The sequence below is a fragment of the Branchiostoma floridae genome, chromosome 16, assembly GCF_000003815.2.
Source record: "Branchiostoma floridae strain S238N-H82 chromosome 16, Bfl_VNyyK, whole genome shotgun sequence".
NCBI lineage: Eukaryota > Metazoa > Chordata > Leptocardii > Amphioxiformes > Branchiostomatidae > Branchiostoma > Branchiostoma floridae.
Window position 1 is genome coordinate 17,952,477 of NC_049994.1, and position 8,938 is coordinate 17,961,414.

At 41.4% G+C, this 8,938-nt stretch overlaps 1 long non-coding RNA gene across 1 annotated transcript; it reads left to right on the top strand.

The window, feature by feature from the left end:
• Positions 1–1,150: 1,150 nt before the first annotated feature.
• On the top strand, positions 1,151–8,596 carry LOC118403168. The gene is made up of 2 exons (XR_004829609.1): positions 1,151–2,288; positions 2,755–8,596. It is a non-coding gene; the product is annotated as an uncharacterized LOC118403168 (long non-coding RNA).
• The last annotated feature ends 342 nt before the right edge of the window (positions 8,597–8,938 follow it).

Sequence of the window (8,938 nt, forward strand, 5' to 3'; positions counted from 1 at the left end):
ATTCCATGTAGTAGTCATGTGACTATAAACAGGCTATAAATCAGTATTTAAGAGTGTGGACAAGTATGGAATAGCACTGTTTCTGTACCTATCATGTCTGGCAAAAGGTATGCTAAGCTCGAGCCCTCGTTTTAAGTCTTTGTTGTGAACTTCATTACGGGTAGCTGGCAACCAGCTTCGAAAAGTGGGTGAATTAAACATTGTAAATGACAGCTAGGAAGACAAAACGGCGTTGCCTCCTCCAATATCTGCTTGGGGATTATCTAACAGTTCTTCCTCTTTGCAAACATTGTCCTGATCTCTAAGCAGTTATTACTGTTATTAGTCTTTCCCCCACATCTGCTTGGAGATTATTTAACAGTTGTTCCTCTGTGCCCACATTGTCCACCCAAAGCCGGGTACTCTGGTAATGTAAACACTGCGAGCCTTTTGTGCTGACCCACCGGACGGTTAGTGGTGCGAGAAATCCTCCCCTGATAGTCTGTAGAAACAAGACTTAGGCCACACAAAGTCAATAGAATGGTTCTCATTGTCTTAAGATCCAAACTTTGACGCAAGACGGTGAAACAAAACAGCTACTTTTTCTATTGCAATGTGTTGTTTTGCCACATACGCACAACAGTTTATACAACAATCCATCCTTCACTCAGATTTGTAGAAACAAGGCTTAGGCCACACAAAGTCGATAGGATGGTTTACATTGTCTAAAAACCCGCAATTTGATGCAGGAGGATGGCAAAAAATCACATCCTTTTGTGCGATATGATGTTTTACAACATAAGCACTTTTTTCAAGTTTATAAAACAAATCACTATATGTTTTATCATTTTGCGGTAGCCGACGGCGATTTTTTTAAAAACAGTGATAAGAATTGTTGTTTATCTTTAGTTTGTCTCTCAAATCACCTACGGAGTCCCAAAGCAAAATAAATCATATATAACACATGTCACAATATGCATCTTCAGCCTAGTTTATGCAGTGGCGCCCCTTGGCGGTTAGTATGCGAACTACTGCGCAATGCCCCTCGTTTGTGTACTCGGACATGTCCCTTGTAAGACTAAGAATAAGTCTATAATTTTTGTTCAGAGTCTATAATTCTTTTGTCGCCAGGTCCACTTTATGATACCAGAAGTACATGTCAAAGTTTTTTCAAGATTTTCTTTTTCATGCGATATGAAAAAAAATCTTGACACAAACTCTCTCCTACAACCGTGTAATTTAAGGTTGAAGTTCAAACGCGAATAGAAATACCAGGCTGAAACGCTGACATTCTTCTTTTTCTTCGTTCCTGTTTTGGAGTACATTCCAAAGAAAGACCAACATTGTCCGATCCGCTAACTTTAAACATGCCAGGCATATTTCGGAGTCCTGGCCAAAACGCGGAGTACAGACGACTCACATAGTTCCAGACTCAAAAGACGAAAATTCCCGTCTCCTGCCGTGCATGTTAAAGAGGGCGGCCGCGACTTCCGCAACGTCAAAACACAAAGGTGTATTCAAGGGGGTGGCATTGGGTTTCCGTCGCCATGGCAACCGCTATGGCGTCACCCATGCGCGGGAAAAGGTACCTGTCAGAGCGGCCATGTTGCACAATGGCGGCGGGGCGACGATTTTTAATCTCATGAATGTGTCGCGGGTTTGACGACTTGTTTTTGTTTTTTGGCGTACATTTAGCAAACAAAGTTTGTTTACTTGCTGTGTGAAAGTGAACTTTCACCTCTCGTTTCCGCCCCTCCCACCCCGCTCGCTCATTGGACCGGACGTAATTCGTCCCTTTGTCGTCTTTTTGATTTGTCCTCTACTGTGTCAAGGGTTCGAGGGGACCGACTCAAACTTACAGTTCACACCGCACTTGAAGATATCAAACTAAACTCATATCCCTTAGAGTTACATAATACTTTTGAGAACGTCCCAACAACGTCAACAGCATACACACGAGCTACATTTCTGAAGTATTTAATACTTTCGTCGAATTTAGTGGTTTAAAACTCCATGTTCTACAGACAAAAGTTGAAGTTTTGAGCCGGTGCCGGCCCGTTCGCGGGACAGGTAACTCAGTGTTGTGTACTTTAGCACACTGCGCCGCGCTGTGGAGTCTCTCGGTGAAGTCTTTTGATCTCAGCTCCCTACCTGGTAATCATCCTGTCTTACATACACCTGAAGACGATCACTCTCCTTGTCGTGACGTCTCTCAGTGTCTTAAGACGGAGAGGAAACCTTAAGAAGACTGTGAGAAGACGCGGGTGGAGGGTTACGTACTACAGGACCCAACATGCCTGCTGTGTGAAGTAAGTGGTTTTGTTGTTTGGTGGTCTTCTCGGTTTACCCCGGCAGGTTTTCTGTGCGGTGTTTGCCGAGTAGGCAGGTGAAAAGTGGGGCTGAAATTTCCTACAAAAAAACAAGATCGCAAGACGTAAACCTTAAGATATTTCCTGATTAAGGTAAGGTTGGGGACCTATTTAAGAGCAAGACGTAAAGCGTAAACCTTGTGAACTGTTTGAAGTACAGTGAAAAGGTTCTTCTTTGTTTAATGTCGGCTCGGTTCTCTGTTTGCGCGAGGATTTTATGTTTCACGGATTCCTTCACATGTACGCAGTTCACCTGAGGGGCACGGACAGCGTCACCTCGGGTGACTGGGAATCGAACTCGGGACCTTACGTACGTACGTACGTTACCGGGTACCTTTGCCCCGGGCACATACATTACACGTACGTGTTGTCACGATCTAATATTTCGTATTTTATTGACCCGCAGGAGTTGCTGTGTGTGTGCTTTTCTTGTGTGAGGCGAGACACCGCTAACGTACTACCACAGACCAACCGGACCGGTTCTCCGGGATCAGACCTTAAGTGGTGCGCTGTTGTTGCCAACGTTGTGTCGGGCGTTTTCCCACGGTGTTCGGAGCCCAGGTGGGATTAGAACCATGGATCACCGCGCCAGAAAATGGTGGAACAGACTGCTCGGGAGAAAATCGCGAGGCGACTCGAAAGATCGGAAGGATTCGCGTGGAAGCGGGGCAGGTCCGTACAAGGAGGACTCAGACGCGGAGAACAGAAAACCCGACGAGCTGCCAAACGGGAGAAAAAGCGGCAGCCAGACGTCCAAGAGCGCGCAGGTTCGCTCCAAGTGCAACCCGAAGCTCGCAGAGAGTTCTAACAGCGAACTGTCCAAGTCTCAGCAGTCCGGTCCATGGAGACACCACCTCAGCGTGTCCCACTCCGGACGATTTAAGGAGAAAAGAAAACAGCGAGGAACTGTCTCTGATCGGCCCGAACTCTACAACGGACCGCCCAAACCTCTAGAGACGGACCTATGAGGATTGTACATAACAGCAGAGGACAAATTTGTTTCCATTCTGTATACATGTAATGTAAATAAGGACTCAAGTGATTGCATTTGTTATAATGTGTGCTTGTGTGAGAGAGAAAATGGAGACCACTGACGACAACTTTCCACGTCGTCGCCTGCCAAGAAACAATTCCAATATCTTCTTGATCAAAAGAAGTTTGTACAGACGAATTGTTAGGATGAATTCTGTGACAAAAATGCAACGTCGACAACTGCTTATAAAATCAAGATATCTAAATGCTTATAAATTAGACATGATTGTACATCGCCTAAGGCAACAACGAACTGAACAAGAAACCACGAAACTTCTTAAGGCTTAAGACCACTCTTGTCTTCATGGACTAAAGACGCACCCCGCAAAAAATACAACAAGGACGGTTTATACAATCCCTTTGTTTCCATTCATGTCAGCTAAGGAAATTTCTGAGCTTGTTTAAAGTTCGGCCGCCATCTTGAATTGGATGTCCCCCTTTGTCGGTCGGCTCTTTTATGGACTTTTTAAAGCGACTTTAATGCAAATGGAACCCGCCCTTCAATCTGGCTACAGCAGGGACAAGCTTTGTTGTCAATAATTCAAGAAACATTTTTGGAAATCTACTACGACTAGAAATATTGTTGCTGTTTAATTATGTGCGTCTTAAGTCATACTCGAAACTTAAGAGTTTCAAGAGCAGGTCTCAACTACTTGAAAACCCACCAAACTGAATGTCTAAGACGCTTCCAAGACGGCGCAACAACCTTGGAATTTACGGACTCCTTAGCCGACGTCTTACGTGACACTTGCATCATACAGCCTGTTCTTGTCGACCGTAAGCCTCCATGGATACGTCTATAAGATTGGGCGACACAAGATAATCGTCTTTGAACAGCGAGTCATAACTTAAGGAACACCAAAGGAAACATGACATTGGAACCCATGTCTTACTTAGTCAATGTCTTCGACAAGACACCTTCCTCAAACTTACATCACAAACATCTTCAAGATTAGGAGAGCACATCGTCTTTAAAACCTACACGGAAGGTAAACAATCCTTAAACACAACCGTGCCTAAGAGCACGACTGACTGAGACTACACTAAAGAACAGAGGAGAGGACACATCGAGACTACAATGAACAGTGAGAAAATGGAACACTAGAAATGCCAGACATCGCCCGCAAACCCGTCCCTAGCCACAGCGCTGACACGGTAGGACGGACATGTTATTTATGTGTTTATGGTCAGACTATTTGCCAAGCACTATCTGTTGCTGAGGTCGGCATCCGAGCTAGATCTAAAACAACACAACATTGCGGCCGACATTTGAGCTTATCTGTATGTACTCTGATTCAATATTGTGCATAGTACGTTGAGGGCACAAACTGTAGGAAACTTTAGAGAGTTAGTGGATTATTTTGTGGAGGGCCCATTTAAAGTAAAACTTAAACTATTTGCCAACCACTATCTGTTTCTGTTTTTTGAGGTTGGCTCCAAAAGAACACAATATTGTGGTCAACATTCGAGATACCTGTATCAGTGCATGTTCCAATATTGTGCATAGCACTCTGTAGGCATAAACTGTAATAAACCTTAGAAAGTTAGTAGATTATTTTGTATGGGGTCCTTTTAAAGTACCCGCATGCAACCCTAGTACTCACACACCTGTATGTGAGAACAGTACCTCTACCCGTACCTCCTTACTCTTACATCCGGTTCAAAACACTCAAAAACGCAGCCATGTTTACAACTCAATTTTTCCAAATAACCCGCAGCAAAAAAAATCAGCGATTTAAACAAGACCGATCGGTTTGTTTTGGGCGCTAATTATGCCCCGATTTGCTGATTAGATAAGGAAAAACGACGGCGGTGTCTCGGGAAGAGGTATTAGGAGTAAACCGAGAGGTCTGGGCGGTGGGAACGCTGGAGGGTTGATTGTTGTTAGCTAGTCAGCCGTGGTGGGGCAACCTTGTCGCACAAAGGTACCTTTCATACAGTAGAAACAACAGGGCGTGTGAGATGGAGACAACGGGGACACTCTCTCTGTCTTTAGTAATCTCGTACACGTCTTAAGTATCCACCAGACTTCTTTAATGTCTTAAGTCTCCTCTAGGTCTCCTTCAGTGGCCAATTAATAAGTAGAAATTGCCCCAATAGGTTGAATGATTCATACAGCAAAAACAACAGGGCGTGTGGGACGGAGACAACTGGTCTCTCTGTCTGCCTTCGGTAATCTCTTACACGTCTTAAAGTAAGTGTCCACCAGACGTCTTTAACGTCTTAGGACTCCCCTAGACCCTCTTGAGTTGCCAAATAATAAGTAGAAATTGCCCAAATAGGCTGAATGATTTGCAAGAGGAGTTGGTTGGCCCAGGATTGTTCCCTAAGACCTGTTGATTACTTTGGCAAATTAGATATTTGCCTCATCAGGCCAATTTCTGTTATTTTAAGCCACTTAGAGAACCAACGCATTCTGGAGCTTAACACAAAAATGGTCAGCATGTCTTAAATTCACAAACTCAAACTTAAAATGTCTAGTTGTCAAATCATTTTATCCTATTGGCCCTAAAACGGCTACTTCAGAATGTTTCCAAATTATAAATGTATACGTCATATGTTCGCATTTATTTGGGGTTGACACAGCAAAAAAGGATACTCAGTTGAAACTACAATACTACAAAAATAAGTCATTGTTTACAAACGTGTGTGTAAAGATATCCTTAGATTTACAACTCAAAGGGATCTCAAATTTGCGTGTGATACGGATAATATGAACAGACTCTTTACAATTAAAGTGTGGTGGCCAATACGTCATACGTTTGTATTAGATGGGGTTGACACAGCAAAAAAGGATTCGTAAACAAGAATAAAGTATTGTCTATCCTCCAATTTTCACGCTGAAAGAACTCTCAAAATTCCGTGTGACACAGATGATATATATATGAAAAGTCTCTTTACAATTAAAGATTCTTACGTCATGTTCCTTTGTGAGAAAGCAACCACTAAGAAACGTTTCCTTTATCAGAAAGACTTTTCGTCAACCACTAAGAAAACAACACGCCATTTTCAGCCAGCCCGACTGTTTTGGGTCAGGCCTGTCCAGTCTTACCGCCCTTATTATTTAGATTTATGTCCTTCAGACAACACGCCGTTTACAGAGCCGATTTTACAATGGCTGGAGAGGATCTAGAACCCACGGATTACCCCAAATACCTCTTCTTTAGAACCGCCGATATTGGAGGGTTTTAGGGGGAAAATTACCGACCAGCTCTGGCTATTATGGTGGAAACATTTGTGTAATGACTGGATTGTAGTTGGGGCAATAAGGCTGCTCTGTTATCACGTTATGACCTATACTTGTTGAAACACGCCCCCCTCCCCCCAACAACCACCTGTTAACTGTCCGCCATGATGGATTTCAAGGTCGCCTTTATGACCTCCAAAGTTGCTCAAAACGCCGTTATTTCTGCTCGGAAACAAAATATTTAGAACATATGTTTTATTGATTGTTCATTGTTTAAGCCTAGTATTGTTCTTCGATCCAGGTGCTACAAAAATCTCAAATTGAAGGAAACAAGAGAATGAGCTGTAATAGTAAAGACTGATCGAGAACAAACACTACAAATTCTATCACACACGCTCTGTATACTGCATAATAATTCTTGCCTAAAATCATGTTAACTAAAGAAAAGAAGAAATGTAAACTGAAAAGCAAATGAAAAACAAACCATATAAAAACGTTTATGTCAGACATGTTTGACCCCTGACCCAAAATGGCGGCGCCAGAAGCCTTAACAATGCGCCATTCATGTCTGGCCGTGGACGTGAACAAACTCCCTTTCATACACATTCCACCGCCACTGGCTGGAATTTACAGCAAAATCGTCTGAGAATAGTCAACATTATGCGGGAATTTCACCCATTTCCGTGCTCTTCAATGTATCCTTGTTCTGGCCTAGAAATATAGGACCAAAGCAGAAAGCATTTTTTTTTTGAGAACTGAAAACTTCTTAAAGCATCTAGGAAACAAAAAAGGCACACTGATAGAAGTCCTTATTAATTTCCAGATTATGCTAGATTTTGGCTCAGTTTTTATTGAATGTGTCACTGATCCTGAATTATCATCATGACCACAGTGGGTACAATTGTTCCTTATTTCCGTTTATGTTTCTATGACTGAAATTGCATTTTTTTGGGTTTAATTTATGTCGGAAACAAAGAAGAACTAGGGGCTAAATGAAGTTTTTATTTCTATGTTAGGCAATAATTTTTGCCAATTTGATGAATTAAAGACTAGTGAGTTGGAAAACTTCTAACGTCCAATAAAAAAAGGCAAACAGAAAAAATACTATTGTTGACGTCAGTAATATGAGATGATTATCAGTGCCAAGCTCATTACATTGTTTATATCGGCAGAGATGTAAATGTGGAAAGATTCGGTTGTTAATTGGTTAATGATTTGAATCTATGTCTTTGTTTCTCGCAAAATCATGAAATATGTGGTAATGCAAAACGTACTGCGCCTTGTAACAATATGTATTGATGTACCACCATCTGTGTGCTCACAACTGGTGAGAGCTAATTGCAAGTCAGACATTTTGTGAATTTTCTATGCATATGGTAAAATGTAACACTTGTTCACTTTCTTCCGCCTAGTGACCCATATCCGTTGTTGTTTTTAAAAGGGTACTTAGGGTATTAAGTTGACGAACGGCGGTCTCAAGTTGCAATATTTTCAAAATATTGCAGTTTTAAACCACCGTCCGCCGACCATACAATACCCTGTTCTTAAAAACAATGGAAAACCCGTGAAAAAAGTAAACAAGCGTTACATATCGAGTCACAAGAGAGAGAAAATAGGAATATAGATCAAGTGTCACAAAAGTTGAACTCGGTAAATAAGAACCTTTGAGACCATAGGAATCTGTACCATGGTCATGATCCATGATCTAAGGTATGATCTATTCTCACGTTGTTGACCAACATTCTTGTGCTTGTTAATGTTTTTAAGATACCGAAACTATTTGTCTTCAAATGTTGGTTTCAAGAAACCCTTGTCTGATTGTAAGCTGAAGATATCATGTCATAAGTTTGTATATGTTAATAAGCGTTCTGTACTTTGAGAGCTACGCAGAACTATGGATTGTATATATGATTCTTAATGTTGTTGATTTTAGCGACTGTTCAAATTGTTGTTTATATAGAAGCTTTTTTTTGTACAAATTTGATCAAATAAAATAGATTTTATCGATGCCCCGAGGGGCGATTTTCAATCCAATGTTTCATAGTCTTTATTTTGACTCTTGTAACAAAAATGTATTATATTCATATTGCTTTGATTTTAAGGGATATACTTGTGCTGAGTATGGCAAAAATAGAATGATAAGAATCAAAGACAAGCTAAGATAGTTTGTCTCTAAGACAGAACATTCTTCTACAAAAAAAACCCCTTCAAACATATAGCGGAACTAAATCAAGCAACTATACGAATAAGACCCTTTAGGTAATGAAAGTAACAACAATATCTTGATAAAAATACATAATTCATGCAAATTCGTAGCCCCTTTCCAAAATGTTTTGTTACAAGTGGTGTTGACAAGAATTTTATCGTAGAG